This window comes from Pinus tabuliformis, chromosome Q (assembly GCF_031772625.1).
Source record: "Pinus tabuliformis cultivar Carrire ecotype Pingquan chromosome Q, CPIR1, whole genome shotgun sequence".
Classification (NCBI taxonomy): domain Eukaryota; kingdom Viridiplantae; phylum Streptophyta; class Pinopsida; order Pinales; family Pinaceae; genus Pinus; species Pinus tabuliformis.
In genome coordinates, this window is record NC_142296.1 from 801655212 (window position 1) to 801672540 (window position 17329).

At 49.1% G+C, this 17329-nt stretch overlaps 1 non-coding gene across 1 annotated transcript; it reads left to right on the plus strand.

The window, feature by feature from the left end:
- Positions 1-13653: 13653 nt before the first annotated feature.
- On the plus strand, positions 13654-15465 carry LOC149221924 (18S ribosomal RNA). Its single transcript, XR_016249915.1, has one exon. It is a non-coding gene; the product is annotated as an 18S ribosomal RNA (ribosomal RNA).
- Positions 15466-17329: the final 1864 nt, after the last annotated feature.

The window sequence follows — 17329 nt, forward strand, 5'->3', positions numbered from 1 at the left end:
CGTGCAGCTCGTTTTCCTGGCTCTCCCTTGTGCCTTCGTTTCTGTCATGTGGGCGCCCATGTAAACTCATTCGAGCGAGTCATTTGAGGGTGTCCATGTAAACTTGTTTAGGTGGGTCATTTGAGGGCGTCCGTGTATACTCGTTCGGGCGGGTCATTTGAGGGTGTCCATGTAAACCTATTTGGGTGGGTCATTTAGGTGGGTTGGGTGAGGGAATCTATGTAAACTCATTCAAGCGGGTCGTTCGGTCGGGTCGAGTGAGGGTGTCTGTGTAAACTCGTTCGGGCGGGTCGGGTGAGGGCGCCTATGGCATCTGTGTAAACTCATTCAGGCGGGTCGGGCGAGGGCGTCCATGTAAACTCGTTCGGGCAGGTTGAGCGGGTTGGGCGGGCCAGGCAAGGCCGTTCGTGTAAACTCGTTCGGGCAGGTCAAGCGGGTCAGGCGAGGGCGTTTGAGTAAACTTGTTTGGGCGGGTCGAGCGAGGGCGTCCGTGTAAACTTGTTCGGGCAGGTCATTCGAGGGTGTCCATGTAAACTCTTTCAGGCGGGTCATTTAGGTGGGTCGGGCGAGGGCATCCGTGTAAACTCATTCGGGCGGGTCAGGCGAGGGTGTTCGTGTAAACTCATTTGGGTGGATTGGTGAGGGCATCCATGTAAACTCGTTCGGGCGGGTTAGGTGAGGGCGTTCGTGTAAACTCATTCAAGCAGGTCAGGCGAGGGCGTCTGTGTAAGCTCGTTTGGTCAGGTAAGGCAAAGGCACGCTCGGGCACAAGAGCCCGTATCAAAAATACTAAGTTGTGACCTGGTGTGGCCTTTGTGCACGTTCGTGCAACTCATTTTCCTGGCTCTCCATTGTCCCTTCATTTCAGTTGTGTGGGCACCCATGTAAACTCGTTCAGGCGGGTCATTTGAGGGCGTCTGTATTAACTCATTCGGGCGGGTTAGGGGAGGGTGTCTATGTAAACTCGTTTGGGAGGGTCAGGTGAGGGCATCCATGTAAACTTGTTCGGGCGGGTTGGGCGACGGTGCGCCTGGGCGAACAAGCCCATATCAAAAATGCTAAGTTGTGACCCGAGGTTGGCTTTGTGCACGTTCATGCAGCTCGTTTTTTTGGATCTCCCTTATCCCTTCGTTACAGTCATGTGGGCGCCCATGTAAACTCATTCGGGCGCGTCGTCTTATGGTGTCTATGTCAACTCGTTCGAGCGAGTCGTTCGGCGGCTTGAGCGAGGGTGTCCGTGTAAAATCCTTCGGGAGTGTAAGGCCTTCACAAACTTGGGCGGTTGGGCGTCGGGTGCGATGGGCACACGGGCACGGCGGGCACGCGTTGGTGCGACGGGCGTGCGAACTTGCGACGAGCGGGCGCTCCAAATGCGATGAAGGCTGATACATATGCGACGATACACAACACTTGGGAGAAAAGCGGCTAAGTGTTGGAGGCTTATACGTGACTTGGGAGAAGCATGCGTGGAGGCATGGCTAACCCAAGGATTATGTATGGGCGTTCATATGATATTTTGGTGGTCGGCCAAAGGGCTGCCACCCCACTTGTGAAACAATGTAGCATGCGTATATACAAGTGTACGATGGAGTCATTTCAAACAACGAACTTCGCATCATCTTCTACGCAAAGGACGCAGGGGTAAAGGAAGTGCGCAGGAATAAAGAGGAGTGCGCATATCTCATGCGCTCCACTTGTGAGGTTTGCTCCAGATTACCATGAGTCAGTCGTAGGGTGGACAAGGTGTGTTCAAGGTGCGGTTTTATGCAGGACTTGGCAAAGGTTCTTGGGTGGCTCGGGTGAGCACCTCCCTTCGTGCAAGGGTGCAGAACATGTTGTAAAAGGCAGGTGGCCTGTCTTTTCTAAAAATTGGTTAAGTGTGAGACTTGGTTCAGCCAAGACACACTTGTTGTAAAATCTGATATTCTTGATATAATAAAATTGTTGGGCAGACTTTTAGGGAGTTGCCCCTCCCTTTATACTTGTTTGCAATTGTTGATGTCCTCGGTTAATTGCATATGGATAATGAATGAATATGGGCTTCATTAAGTATAAAGGATAAATAAGTTTACTTGGTTGCGAAACACAAACTAAGTATGTTAATGTTGGAGTAGGTGTAGTCCACGAATGTTAGTATTGTTAAAAAGAAAGCGTTCGTTGGTGCCGCACCTCGCTACAAGCGGTTGGAAGACTACTGCAGGTGTAGGGGCATGACAGGTGGTATCAGAGCAAGGTTTGCTCGTGAAGGTTTGAAGTTGATGACAGGTGATATTGAGACTTGAACAAGGTTCAGGTGTTGAAGCATTTGAAGGTAGTTTCAAGACTCGGTTTGAGCAAGGTTGCTCATGACAGTGGAAGCAGGTTTAGCAGAGGTGAAGCTTAGTGCTTGGACCAAGCTGAACGACAAGGCATGGCAAGTTTGGGAGAATGCAAAGGGAAGCTCTTGCTTACCTTATACAGGTTGAAGAGGTTGAAGGAAGAGAATCCCCGGATTCGAGAAGAGCTTGCAGTCTTGGAAAGGAATGTTGAAGAAGAGCTTCTTCAACTTTGTTGGGAAATGGAGCAAGATGAAGTTGCAGATTGTGCTAACAAGGAAGAGGAAGCCATGATAGTTGAAGGCATTGCAGACATGACCATGATGGAGGATGAACTTGAGGATGATCAAGTTGGACCAGGATCATGCAGTTTGTGGACATGGATGGATGAGGATACTCACATGTAGGAGCCTCATGATGATGAAGTAAGTATTGATACTTGTGTTTCATTTGGGCATTTGGGAGATGGACCGTGTGCAGGGAAGGGCAAATCCAGTTTGCCAAGGCAAGAGGACATCTTGCCATGGGTGACTATGATGGAGCCTTGTATGGAGAAGCAAGGATTGTTGATTGTTGCGGGACTTGTTGGGGCTGCTTGTGACCTTATGGTAGAAGGTACAAAGGCACTTGACAAGGGTGGAACTTGATGATCATTGCGTATGATTGGGTCATGCTTTAGCCACATGGAGAATTGGCTAAGTGCCCGGCATGACTCATGGACAGATTGGAGGGCACACACTTGTGATGCTTGGGTGGACTTCTCATGGCCGAGACCAAGAGATAGTCTTGGTGGACACTTTGGTGGAGGAGCTATGATGGAAGGGACTCGTGATGATGATGATATGGTTGGGTGACCAAGTTCACTAAACCGAAGATTGTAGTAGCTTGGATGAGGATGGCTGATGGTTGTGATGAGTCTACTTGGTTGGACTACATGGACAACATAGTCATGGACATCAGGTTGGAGGCATGGAGCATGGCAGTCTTATGCAGGGACATTATGTGGGAGCACTTGTAGAGGTGTCATGGACATCCAATGAGGAGTGCAAGGCAGGGATGTTGTGCAGATGGATTGCTATTGTGACATGGAGACTTATTACTTGTGAGCCTATGGAGAGGTTGTACACTCTTGTGCAACATGGCCATGTACTTGGATGGATTTGTGAGCAGATTATGGAGCATTCCTACTACATGGAGGTGTTGGTTGGAGATGACTCATGGAGCTCATGATGACATGAGATTGTTGTGACTTTTAGGGACTTCATACATGGTGGACTTAGAGGATTTGAGGCATTAAGGAGCTGAGGTCAAGAGACTTTGATGCATTATGGGATGCATACTTGCAAAGTAAATGGCTTGGAAGAGTGACTTGATGTAGAGGATCGGTATGAGACACTTTTGGGTGATGAAGTTACGATGATGATGATGCTTTGGTGATACACTTGAGCATGGTTTGAGCCGAGACTCAACTATGTCCTACACATGGGAGCTGATTTGATCGAGGATCATGGACAGCACATGGATAGGTGAGACAAGTGCATACTTGTTTCTATGGCAGACTTGAGGGATGGCACATTGCAGATGATGAAGAGACTTCATGGACCTGAATGGGGCACATCGAGAGTGGGTTGATGAGATGATCTCTTCATATGGAGGAGACACACACATGGATAGCATGTTGCAGATGAGATGGATGGAGTTTTCGTGGACCTGAGCATGGATTATGGAGATACATATTTTGGTATGGTGAGCTTGGTGGCAGTGGTCACTAGGCCGGGACATAGTGGAGAAAGAGTCTCTACATATGTTGCAAGGATGTTTGCCTTGTGTAGAAAGGTCGACATCGTGGATGGATGATGATCTTGGTGGAGAGCTACCGGGATGGTATGTTGTGGAGGAAAACAACGATTTCAGGTGGAGGAGGATGTAAGGCCTTCGCAAACTTGGGCAGTTGGGCGTCGTATGCGATGGGCGCACGGGCACGGTGGGCGCGCGTTGGTGCGACGCGCGTGCAAACTTGCGACGACTAGGCGCTCCAAATGTGACGAAGGCTGATACATATGCGACGATACACAACACTTGGGAGAAAAGCGGCTAAGTGTTGGAGGCTTATACGTGACTTGGGAGAAGCATGCGTGGAGGCATGGCCAACCCAAGGATTATGTATGGGCGTTCGTATGATATTTTGGTGGTCGGCCAAAGGGCTGCCACCCCACTTGTGAAACAATGTAGCATGCGTATATATAAGTGTACGATGGAGTCATTTCAAACAACGAACTTCGCATCATCTTCTACGCAAAGGACACAGGGGTAAAGGAAGTGCGCAGGAATAAAGAGGAGTGCGCATATCTCATGCGCTCCACTTGTGAGGTGTGCTCCAGATTACCGTGAGTTAGTCATAGGGTGGACAAGGTGTGTTCAAGGTGCGGTTTTATGCAGGACTTGGCAAAGGGTCTTGGGTGGCTCGGGTGAGCACCTCCCTTCGTGCAAGGGTGCAGAACATGTTGTAAAAGGCAGGTGGCCTGGCTTTTGTAAAAATTGGTTAAGTGTGAGACTTGGTTCAGCCAAGACACACTTGTTGTAAAATCTGATATTCTTGATATAATAAAATTGTTGGGCATACTTTTAGGGAGTTGCCCCTCCCTTTATACTTGTTTGCAATTGTTGATGTCCTCGGTTAATTGCATATGGATAATGAATGAGTATGGACTTCATTAAGTATAAAGGATAAATAAGTTTACTTGGTTGTGAAACACAAACTAAGTATGTTAATGTTGGAGTAGGCGTAGTCCACGAATGTTAGTATTGTTAAAAAGAAAGCGTTCGGTGGTGCCACACCTCGCTACAAGCTGTTGGAAGACTACCGCAGGTGTAGGGGCGTGACAGGGAGGGTCGGGCGAGGGCGCACCTGGGCAAACGAGCCCATATCAAAAATGCTAAGTTGTGACCCGAGGTTGGCTTTGTGCATGTTCGTGCAGCTCATTTTCCTGACTCTCCCTTGTCCCTTCGTTAGGTCGTGTGGGCACCCATGTAAACTCATTTGGGCGGGTCATTTGAGGGCGTCCGTGTCAACTCCTTCAGGCGGGTCAGGCGAGGACGTCCGTCTAAACTCATTCGGGCGGGTCGGGCGAGGGCGCGCCGGGGCAAACGATCCCATATCAAAAATGTTATGTTGTGAGCCAAGGTTAGCTTTGTGTACGTTCGTGAAACTCATTTGATTGGCTCTCCCTTGTCCCTTCATTTCGGTCGTGTGGGTGCCCATGTAAATTCATTTGGGAGGGTCATTTTAGGGTGTCTGTGTCAACTCGTTTTGGAGAATCGTTCGAGCGGGTCGTTTGGGTGGGTCGATCGAGGGCATCCATGTAAACGCGTTTGGGTGGGTCGTGCGAGGGTGCGCCCGATAGAACGAGCCCATATCAAAAATGCTAAGTTGTGACCCGAGGTTGCCTTTGTGCATGTTTGTGCAGCTCGCTTGCCTAGCTCTCCCTTGTCCCTTTGTTTTGGTCATGTGGGTGCCCATGTAAACTCGTTCAGGTAGGTCATTTGAGGGCATCCATGTCAACTCATTCTTGCGGGTCATTTGAGTGGGTCGGGCGAGGGCATCCATGTAAACTTGTTCAAGCGGGTCTGGTAAGGGAATCCGTGTAAACTCGTTTTGGCGAGTTGGGCGAGGGCGTGCCTCGGCACATGAGCCCGTATAAGAAATGATAAGTTGTGACACAGGGTGGCTTTTGTGCACGTTCATGTAGCTCATTTGCCTGGCTCTCCCTTGTCCCTTTGTTTCAGTCGTGTGGGCACCCATGTAAACTTGTTCAGGCAGGTCGTTTGAGGGTGTCTATGTCAACTCGTTCAGGTGGGTTGTTCAGGCGGGTCAGGCGAGGGTGTTTGTGTAAACTCGTTCGAGCGGGTCGAGCAAGGGCGTGCTTGGGCGAACGAGCCCGTATCAAAAATGATAAGTTGTGACCTGAGGTTGGCTTTGTGCACGTTCGTGCAACTCATTTTCCCGGCTCACCCTTGTCCCTTCGTTTCGGTCGTGTGCGCACCCATGTAAATTCTTTCGGGTGGGTCGTTTGAAGTTGTCCGTGTCAACTCTTTCGGGTGGGTTAGGCAAGGGCGTCCCTATAAACTCCTTTGGGTGGGTCGGGCGAGGACACGCCCAAGCGAACGAGCCCATTTAAAAAATGCTAGGTTGTAACCCGAGGTTAGCTTTGTGCATGTTCGTGTAGCTCATTTGCCCAGCTCTACCTTGTCCCTTCATTTTGGTCGTGTGGGTGCCCATGTAAACTCATTCAGGTGGGTCGTTTAAGGGCATCCGTGTCATCTCGTTCACGTGGGTCATTCGGGCAAGTCATTTGCGCAGGTCGGGTGAGGGCTTCCATGTAAACTCATTTAGGTGGGTCAGGCAAGGGCATCCATGTAAACTCGTTCGGGCGGGATGAGTGAGGGAGTGCCCGGGCACACAAGCCCATATCAAAAATGCTAAGTTGTGACCTGGGGTGGCCTTTGTGCACGTTCGTGTAGCTCATTTGCCCAGCTCTTCCTTGTCCCATCATTACAGTTGTGTGGGAACCCATGTAAACTCATTCGGGTGGGTCGTTTGAGGGCGTCTGTGTCAACTCATTAGGGGCAGGTCGGGCGAGGGCATCCATGTAAACTCATTCGGGCGGGTCAGGTGAGGGCGTCCATGTAAACTCGTTCGGGCGGGTCGAGCGAGGGCGCGCATGGGTGAATAAGCCCATATCAAAAATGCTAAGTTGTGACCTGAGGTTGGCTTTGTGCACATTCGTGCATCTCGTTTGCTCGACTCTCCCTTGTCCCTTCGTTATGGTCATGTGGGCACCCAAGTAAACTCATTCAGGCGGGTCGTTTGAGGGTGTCCATGTCAACTCATTCGGGTAGGCTGGGCAAGGGCATCCATGTAAACGCGTTCGGGCAGGTCGAGCGAGGGCACGCTCGGGCAAACGAGCCCATATCAAAAATGTTAAGTTGTGACCCAAGGTTGGATTTGTGCACATTCGTGTAGCTCGTTTGCCTAGCTCTCCCTTGTCCCTTTGTTTTGGCCGTGTGGGTACCCATGTAAATTCATTTGGGCAAGTCGTTTGAGGGCGTCTGTGTCAAGTCGTTCGGGTGGGTCAGGCGAGTGCATCTATGTAAACTCATTCAGGCAAGTCGGGTGAGGGCGTGCCCGGGAAAATCAGCCCGTATCAAAAATGCCAAGTTGTGACCCAAGGTTGGCTTTGTGCATGTTCGTGTAGCTTGTTTGCCCGGCTCTCCCTTGTCCCTTCGTTTCTATCGTGTGGGCGCCCATGTAAGCTCGTTCGGGCGGGTCATTTGAGGGCATCCATTTCAACTCGTTTGGGCGGGTCGGGTGAGGGCGCACCCGAGTGAACGAGCCCGTATCAAAAATGCTAAGTTGTGACCCGAGGTTGGCTTTGTGCACGTTCATGCAGCTCATTTGCCCGGCTTTCCCTTGTGCCTTCATTTTGGTCATGTGGGCGCCCATGTAAACTTTTTCGAGCGGGTCATTTGAGGGCATCCGTGTCAACTCATGCGCGCAGGTCGTTCAGGCACGTCGGGCGAGGGCATCTGTGTAAACTCGTTCAGGTGGGTCGGGCGAGGGCGCGCCTAGGTGAACGAGCCCATATCAAAAATGCTAAGTTGTGACCCGAGGTTGGCTTTGTGCACATTCGTGTAGCTCATTTTCCTGGCTCTCCCTTATCCCTTCGTTTCGGTCGTGTGGGCACCCATGTAAATTCGTTTGGGTGGGTCGTTTGAGGGTGTCTGTGTCAACTTGTTCGAGTGGGTCATGCAAGGGCATCCACATAAACCCATTCAGGCAGGTCGTGCGAGGGTGCGCCCGAGTGAATGAGCCCATATCAAAAATGCTAAGTTGTAACAAGAAGTTGGCTTTGTGTGCATTCGTGCAGTTCGTTTTCCCTACTCTCCCTTGTCCCTTCATTTTGGTCGTGTGGGTGCCCATGTAAACTCATTCGGGCAGGTCGTTTGAGGGAATTTTTGTCAACTTGTTTGGGCAAGTCGGGTGGTGGCATCCGTATAAACTTGTTCAGGTTGGTCGGGCGATGGCGCACCCAGGAAAATGAGCCCGTATCAAAAATGTTATGTTATGACCTGCGGTTTGCTTTGTGCACGTTCGTGCAACTTGTTTGCACGACTCTCCCTTGTCCCTTTGTTTTGGTCGTGTGGGCGTGCATGCAAACTCGTTCGGGTGGGTCATTTTAGGGCGTCCATGTCAACTCGTTTAGGCAAGTCGGCCAAGGGCGTCTGTGTAAACTCGTTCGGGCGGGTCAGGCTAGGGCACACCTGGGCTATCGAGCCCATATCAAAAATGCTAAGTTGTGATCTAAGGTTAGCTTTGTGCATATTCATGCATCTCATTTTCCCAGCTCTCCCTTGTCCCTCCATTACAGTTGTGTGTGCGCCCATCTAAACTCTTTCAGGCAATTCATTTGAGGACATCTGTGTCAACTCGTATGGGTGAGTCAGGCGAGGGCGTCCGTGTAAACTCGTTCAGGCGGGTTGGGCGTGGGCGCTCCTGGACGAACGAGCCCGTATCAAAAATGATAAGTTGTGACCCGAGGTCAGCTTTGTGCACATTCGTGCAGCTCATTTGCCCGGCTCTCCCTTGTCCCTTTGTTTCGGTCATGTGGGCACCCATGTAAACTCATTCGAGCAGGTCATTTAAGGGCGTCTATTTCAACTCGTTCGGGCGGGTCGTTCAGGCAGGTTTAGCGAGGGCATCCATCTAAACTCATTCAGGCTACTCGGGCGAGGGTGCTCCCGGCCGAATGAGCCCATATCAAAAATGCTAAGCTGTGACCCGAGGTTGGCTTAGTGCACATTCGCGCAACTCGTTTTCTCGGCTCTCCCTTGTCCCTTCATTTCAGTCATGTGGGTGCCCATGTAAACTCGTTTGGGTGGGTCATTTGAGGGCACCATGTTAAGTCATTCAGGTAGGTCGCTCGGATGGGTCGAGCGAGGGCCTTCGTGTAAACTCGTTCAGGCGGGTTGTGCGAGGGTGCGCCCGTGCGATGGAGCCCGTATAAAAAATGCTAAGTTGTGACCCCGAGGTTGGCTTTGTGCATGTTTGTGTAGCTCGTTTTCCTAGCTTTCCCTTGTCCCTTCATTACAATCGTGTGGGCCTCCATGTAAACTTGTTCGGGTGGGTCATTTGAGGGCGTTCATGTCAACTCGTTTGGGTGGGTCAGGTGAGGGAATCCGTGTAAACACGTTCAAGCTAGTTGGGTGAGGGTGTGCCCAGGAAAACAAGCCCGTATCAAAAATGCTAAGTCGTGACTCGAGGTTGGCTTTGTGCACATTCGTGTAGCTCATTTTCCTAACTCTCCCTCGTCTCTTCGTTACAGTTGTGTGGGTGCCCATGTAAACTCCTTCGGGTGGGTCGTTTGAGGGTGTCTGTGTCAAATCATTGAGGTGGGTCATTTGAGAGCGTCCATGTCAACTTCTTTGGGCAGGTCATTGAGGCGGGTCATTTGAGGGTGTCCATGTAAACTCTTTCAGGTAGGTCATTTAGTGTGAGGGTACATTCAGGCACACGAGGCTATATCAAAATTGTGGTAATGTTGGAAATGCTCATTTTGGTTCCTTGGTCCACTTTCTGTGTGAAAGGTGGGTTGGTAATTGAATTGTTTTTCAGATTTGCCTGAAGAATGGCCTTGGGTCATTTGTAGGGTGGCTGATTTTCATCTTCTCTCCATCCCCACTCAGTAGCACATGAGAGGTAATGTTGGCCATGCTCATCCCGAGAGGCATATGTGAATGATTCCCCTTCTACTCTCCAAGTTCTTGGAGTTTTATGGGCTGTTGTGGTGTGGCTCTCAAGCTCGTGTTGGTCCCTCGTGCCCATCCAAATGATACAAGTGACAAGTTTTCTTTCCGTGTGAAAGGTGGGTTGGTAATTGAGTTGTTTTTTCGGGTTTTCTTGAATAATGGCCTTGGGTCATTTGTAGGGTGGCCGATTTTCATCTTCTCTCCATCCCCACTCGGTTGCACATGAGCGGTAATGTTGGCCATGCTCATCTCGTGAGGCATATGTGAACAATTCCCCTTCTGCTCTCCAGGTTCTTGGATTTTTATGGGCTGTTGTGGTGTGGCTCCCGGGCTCGCCTTGGTCCCTCGTGCCCATCCAAAGGATACAAGTGAAAATTTTGCTTTCCATGTGATAGGTGTGTTGGTAATTGAGTTGTTTTTTTGGGTTTTCCTGAAGAATGGCCTTGGGTCATTTATAGGGTGGCCGATTTTCATCTTCTCTCCATCCCCACTTAGTAGCACATGAGCGATAATGTTGGCCATGCTCATCCCGGGAAACATATGTGAACAATTCCCCTTCTACTCTCCAAGTTCTTCGAGTTGTATGGGCTGTTGTGGTGTGGCTCCCGAGTTCATCTTGGTCCCTCGTGCCCATCCAAATGATGCAAGTGACAAGTTTGCTTTTTTTGTGAAAGGTGGGTTGGTAATTGAGTTCTTTTTTCAAGCTTACCTGAATGATGGCCTTGGCTCATTTATAGGGTGGCCAATTTTCATCTTCTCTCCATCCCCACTAGGTAGCACATGAGTGATAATGTTGGCCATGCTCATCCTAGGAGGAATATGTGAACAATTCCCCTTCTGCTCTCCAAGTTCTTGGAGTTGTATGGGTTGTGGTGTGGCTCCCTAGCTCATCTTGGTCCCCTCGTGCCCATCCAAATGGTACAAGTGACAAGTTTTTCTTTTCGTGTGAAAGGTGGGTTGGTAATTGAGTTGTGCTTTTGGGTTTGCTTGAAGAATGGCCTTGGGTCATTTGTAGGGTGGCCGATTTTCATCTTCTCTCCATCCCCACTCAGTAGCACATGAGCGGTAATGTTGGCCATGCTCATCTCAGGAGGAATATGTGAACAATTCCCCTTCTGCTCTCTATGTTCTTGGATTTGTATGGGTTGTTGTGATGTGGCTCGCTAGCTCGTCCTGGTCCCTCTTGCTCGTCCAAATGATGCAAGTGATAGGTTTTCTTTCCATGTGAAAGGTGGGTTGGTAGTTGAGTTGTTTTGTTGGGTTTTCCTGAATGATGGCCTTGGTTCATTTGTAGGGTGGCCGATTTTCATCTTCTCTCCATCCCCACTTGGTAGCACATGAGCGGTAATGTCGGCCATGCTCGTCCCCGTCCCTCTTGCCCATCCGAACGATAAAAATGTTGAAAGTTCACTCGGCGCTCCTTTGAGCCTTCATTGTTGTGGTCCCAGATGGGAACCCTAAAACTTTGTCATGCCTATGTCGCTATCATGCCCCTTGGTTGTTGCAAATAGAAAATTTTGATTAGGCTGGGAGCCATGTGTGGCTCCAATGAAATTGGCTCCCTTTATATTGTTCACCTCCTCCCTATTTGGTGGTGAGGTTTTTTATTTTCGTGTGAAAGGTGGGTTGGTAATTGAGTTGGTTTTTCAGATTTGCCTCAAAAATGACCTTGGGCCATTTGTAGGGTGGCCAATTTTCATTTTATCTCCATACCCACTCGGTAGCAAATGAGCGATAATGTTGGCCATGCTTGTCCCAGGAGGCATATGTGAACAATTCTCCTTCTGCTCTAAGTTCTCGGAGTTGCATGGGCTGTTGTGGTGTGGCTCCCTATGACGGCTAGCCTCTTCATTGTTTCGCTATTTATGGTGCCGGTTTCTTGTGCTTGTACTCTTCCTGTGTTGGAATTGTCGATTGAGCTGCATACATTTAAGAGGAGCGTTGAAGGGTTTTGGCTATAAACAACCTACCCTCCCTCTTGCTTGCTTTTTCCATCAGGTGATGTGAGGTGTTGTTCTCCTTATTGTAAAGTTAAGGTTTGGCATTCCTTTCAATGTGCACATTGTCTGTGGTTGCATTGGCGTTGAGGTTTTGATAGATGTGTTGGCCCATATGTTTGATTGAGTGGTCAGCTTTTTCCTTGCATCTCACGTGCGTGGCAAGCTTTTGCGGTTGGAAATGTTAAGTCACAATGCTTATCGGCATTTGTTGTTTCAATTGTGTATGTGCTCATTGTCCAATGGGGAGGAGGCTTGCTACGTCGATTGTGGGGGCTATCTAGAAGAAGGATTTCGAGGTGGAATGCTTTGACCTCCCTCCTCTGCATGGAGGTGGCCATAGGTGAAAATTATTCATTGTCCAGTTGGTAAATCTATGGGAAATCTCCTAGGTTGCCTGTAAGTAGGGTGCGTGGGGTGCAGAGCTGCCCGATCCCTCCTCATATTTGGATATGTTCTTGTATTGTGTAGCAAGCCTCTTGATTTGCACTTATTTCCTTCCATTGCCTTCGCATTGTGGTTGCCGCATCCGATCAAGTGATCGAGGTCTACCATTGCTGTTGTTCAGGTGGAATCCTAGGTGGCCTTGGTACGAGGCGGGGAGGGTCGGGTGGTAGCATTTCTAAGAGAGGTTGTGGGCACGGTTGGTCTTGTTTTATTTCCTTCCATTTCGTTTGCATTGAGGCTACCGCAGGCGATTATGCAATTGAGGTCCATCGTTGCTACTGTTCGGGTGGACTCCTAGGTGGCCTCTGTGCGGGGAGGGGAGGGTTGGTGGGCATTTCTAAGGGAGGTTGCAGGCTCGGTTTGTCTTGTATTATTTCCTTCCCTTGCCTTTGTGTTGAGGCTGCCACAGGCGATCATCCAATTGAGGTCCACTGTTGCTGCTGTCTGGGTGGACTCCTAGGTGGCATCGGTGCAGGGCGGGGAGGTTTGTATGGCCTCTCTATGATAGGATTTGTGTGGTCGGTCGTCCTCTTTTTATTTCCTTCCTTTTCCTTCGCATCGAGGCTGCCACAGGCGGTCGGGAGATCGAGGTCCATCGTTGCTGCTGTCCGGGTGGATTCCTAGGTGGCCTCGGTGCGGGGGCGGGGAGGGTTGTGGCTCATTTATAATATAGAGGTTGTGTGGTTGGTCGTTCTCCATTTGTTTCCTTTGCATCGAGGCTGCCGCAGGCGATCGGGTGATCGAGGTCCACCGTTGTTGTTGTCTGGGTGGACTCCTAGGTGGCCTCGATGCGGGGCATGGAGGCCTTTGGAGTCATTTCTAAGGGAGTGGGTGAGTGATCGCTCATTTTCTTGTTGGTTGGGCCGTGGCTGCAAACTCCAGAGTGGCCCTAGTGCATTGTGGCTTGGCAGGTCTGCCCATTTGTTCGCCATGTCCTTGGCATGTTGCATGTGCTTCCTTCTTGGGATGCAAGAGGTGCAAGGCATAAAAGTTTTACATGATATTTTGACATCTCTTTGACTTGATGGGTGTTCAGGTTGGCTCTCGGTAAGAGAGCACTCGGAATGCCCTTTGAAGTGGGAGGGTGCTACCTGGTTGATCCTGCCAGTAGTCATATGCTTGTCTCAAAGATTAAGCCATGCATGTCTAAGTATGAACTAATTCACATTGTGAAACTGCGGATGGCTCATTAAATCAGTTATAGTTTTTTTGATGGTACCATACTACTCGGATAACCATAGTAATTCTAGAGTTAATACATGCACCAAGTCCCGACTCTTTGGAAGGGATGCATTTTTTAGATAAAAGGCCAGCGCAGGCTTGCCCGCTTCTTCAGTGAATCATGATAACTCGATGGATCGCACAGCCCTTGTGCTAGCGATGCTTCATTCAAATTTTTTCCCTATCAACTTTCAATGGTAGGATAGAGGCCTACCATGGTGGTGATGGATGATGGAGAATTAGGGTTCGATTCTAGAGAGGGAGCCTAAGAAACGGCTACCACATTCAAGGAAGGCAATAGGCACACAAATTACCCAATCTTGACATGGGGAGGTAGTGACAATAAATAACAATACTGGGCTCATCAAGTCTGGTAATTGGAATGATTACAATCTAAATCCCTTAACAAGGATCCATTGGAGGGCAAGTCTGGTGCTAGCAACCGCGGTAATTCCAGCTCCAATAGTGTATATTTAAGTTGTTGCAGTTAAAAAGCTCATAGTTGGATCTTGGGTCATAAAGGTCAGTCTGCCTACTCGATGTGCACCTGCTGTTCCGTCCCTTTTGTCGGCGGCGTGCTCCTAGCCTTAATTGGCTGGGTCGTGGCTCGGCACTGTTACTTTGGAAAAATTAGAGTGCTCAAAGTAGGCTTATGCTCTGAATACATTAGCATGGAATAACGTGATAGGAGTTTGGTCCTATTGTGTTGGCCTTCGGGACTGGAGTAATGATTAATAGGGATTGTCGGGGGCATTTGTATTTCATTGTCAGAGGTGAAATTCTTGGATTTATGAAAGACATACCACTGTGAAAGCATTTACCAAGGATGTTTTCATTAATCAAGAATGAAATTCTGGGGCTCGAAGATGATTAGATACTGTCCTAGTCTCAACCATAAACGATGCCGACCAAGGATCGGCAGATGTTGGTCTAAGGACTCCGCTAGCACCTTCTGAGAAATCAGAGTGTTTGGGTTCCGGGGGGAGTATGTTCACAAGGCTGAAACTTAAAGGAATTGACATAAGGGCACCACCAGGGGTGGAGCCTGTGGCTTAATTTGACTCAGCACGGGGAAACTTACCAGGTCCAGACATAGTAGGGATTGACAGATTGAGAACTCTTTCTTGATTCTATGGGTGGTGGTGCATGGCCATTCTTAGTTGGTGGAGTGATTTGTCTGGTTAATTCCGATAATGAACGAGACCTCAGCCTACTAACTAGCTACGCGGAGGTTCCCCTTCACGCCTAGCTTCTTAGAGGGACTATGGTCATTTAGGCCATGGAAGTTTGAGGCAATAATAGGTCTGTGATGCCCTTAGATGTTTTAGGCCACACATGTGCTACACTGATGCAACCAATGAGTTTTTCTTACTGGTTCGAGAGGATTGGGAAATATTCTCAAATTGCATCGTGATGGGGATATACCATTGCAATTATTGGTCTTCAACGAGGAATTCCTAGTAAGCGCGTGTCATCAACTCGTGTTGACTACGTCCCTGCCCTTTGTACACACTACCCATCGCTCCTACTGATTGAATGATCTGGTGAAGTGTTTGGATTGCGTCAACGATGGTGGTTCGTTGCCGTCGATGTTGTGAGAAGTTCATTGAACCTTATCATTTAGAGGAAGAAGAAGTCGTAACAAGGTTATTGTAGGTGAACCTACAGTAGGATCATTGATAGCAGGGGTTTTCTTTTTTGGTTTGGGTTGGTTGGATTTCGATTGCAATGTGGGACTGTGTGGTGTGTCTCTAGGGGAGCAGGTTTGGTGTTTGGTGGGAAAATTGTTGGTTGCTTGTCTTGAGGTAACACTTTCTTTTTCGGGTGTGTGCTTGCAAGCCATGCTTGTGCTTGTCCCACCCATCCTTTTTTTTTCTTTCCCCCAATGTGTTTCTGTAGGGGGTTCGAAAGCCTATTTCTTGGGGGCCCTTCCGACGATCTGTTTGGCCGGGCATGGTTGCTGCAATTGAGGTGCTTGGGAAATATGATGGATAAATTTAGACTCATTCGTAGCAGCGATGCTCGGTCTTTTGTTTGTTGGAAGGCATGGGCCAAGGGAACAGGCCTCCATAGTTGGTTCTCTTGAAAAGGAAATGGTGGTTGATGTGTTGCTTGGGTGAGATTTTTTGCTGGTGGTTGGGTCGAGGGAGTGGTCGCATGTGTGCTTGGTAGCTCAAACCTTCCATGATGGGAAATTGTTGGGGTGCGGTCAGTATGGGATGGATGAAGTGAGGTTCAACACATTGGGCTTTCCACCCTAGTCTTCCCAACCATTCCTTGACATGCCCTCATAGAAGGGTTGGGTGTCCAGAGAATGAAAATCCCCTCCCTCAGTCTGAGCTCCATCGAGATCGCAATTTTCCCCGCCAATGGGTGGCAATCTTATCTTGTGCCTTTGTCGTTGAGGGAATTCCTCATCCTCTCATGAGCCACTCCCCTTCTAAGGGAAAAAGAAGTAGTGGGTTGTGTCCTTGTTCCTCCCTTTAGATTGTGGGTTTTTTGTGGGACTTGGTCATTTCTTTGTTTCGTGGTGTGTGCTTTTCAGATGTCCCTCTCTTTAGTGGCCTTGCACCATCGACGTATTTGTGGCCTATCGCTTTCTCCAACATTGAGTTTTGGCCCGTCACAACTCCTCTTTAGAGTTGATTCTTGACCCTCGTTGAATTTCTTGCTGGAAAGGTTGTTTGTTGTTTTGTACATGGAGGGGTGCAATAGCGGGGTGGGTTTGCTATTAGTAGTCTATTTGTTGTTTGAAGCCTTGTGTTGGCTTGGGGGGTTGTTTACCTCTTAGTAACATGCTCTAGACACTGGTCTCATCATGGCCCTTGTCTTTTCTAGTGGTCAAGTTTAGGTTGTGATTTGTTTGTTTGGTTGTTTGATTGTTGTTTGTTATGTTGTTAAGCTAGAAAGGGTGATGTGCCGTAATTTATGTGGGAGGGTGTGAAGAGGTGGGATGCTTTTTGATTGGGTGCCTTGTTTGATTTCTTTTTAGTTAGCGGACATATACTTGGTGTGTTGTTGAGCTTCTCTCTTTTCTTGGGATCTTTGTTTCTTTCGTGTTGTTTTCTTCCCTTCTTCCTTTTGCCCCAAGCTTTATGGAGAAGAGGTGGGATTGTTGTGGATTGGTGTTCGGGAAGGACAAAAAGCAGTGTGAGTTCCTGGGGTGGCCACCCTAGTCCTTCTCGATCGTTGTCCCCTACAGTTCCCACCTTTTTGCGAAAGCACAGGGTTTAGGAAGCTTGTTCTCTGTTTGAGCCTCCCCTTGTGAGCCAGTAGCCACGTTTGATATCTCTTGCTTTCATGTTGTTTTCTTCCCTTCTTGCTTTTGGCCCCTAGCTTTACGGAGAAAAGGTGGGATTGTTGTGGATTAGTGTTCAGGAAGGACGAAAAGTAGTGCGAGTTCCGGGGGTGGCCACCCTAGTCCTTCTCGATCGTCGTCCCCTTGTAGCTCCCCCATTTTTGCGAAGGCACGGGGGTGGGGGAGCTTGTTCTCTGTTTGAGACTCCCCTTGTGAGCCGGTAGACACATTTGATATCTCTCTTT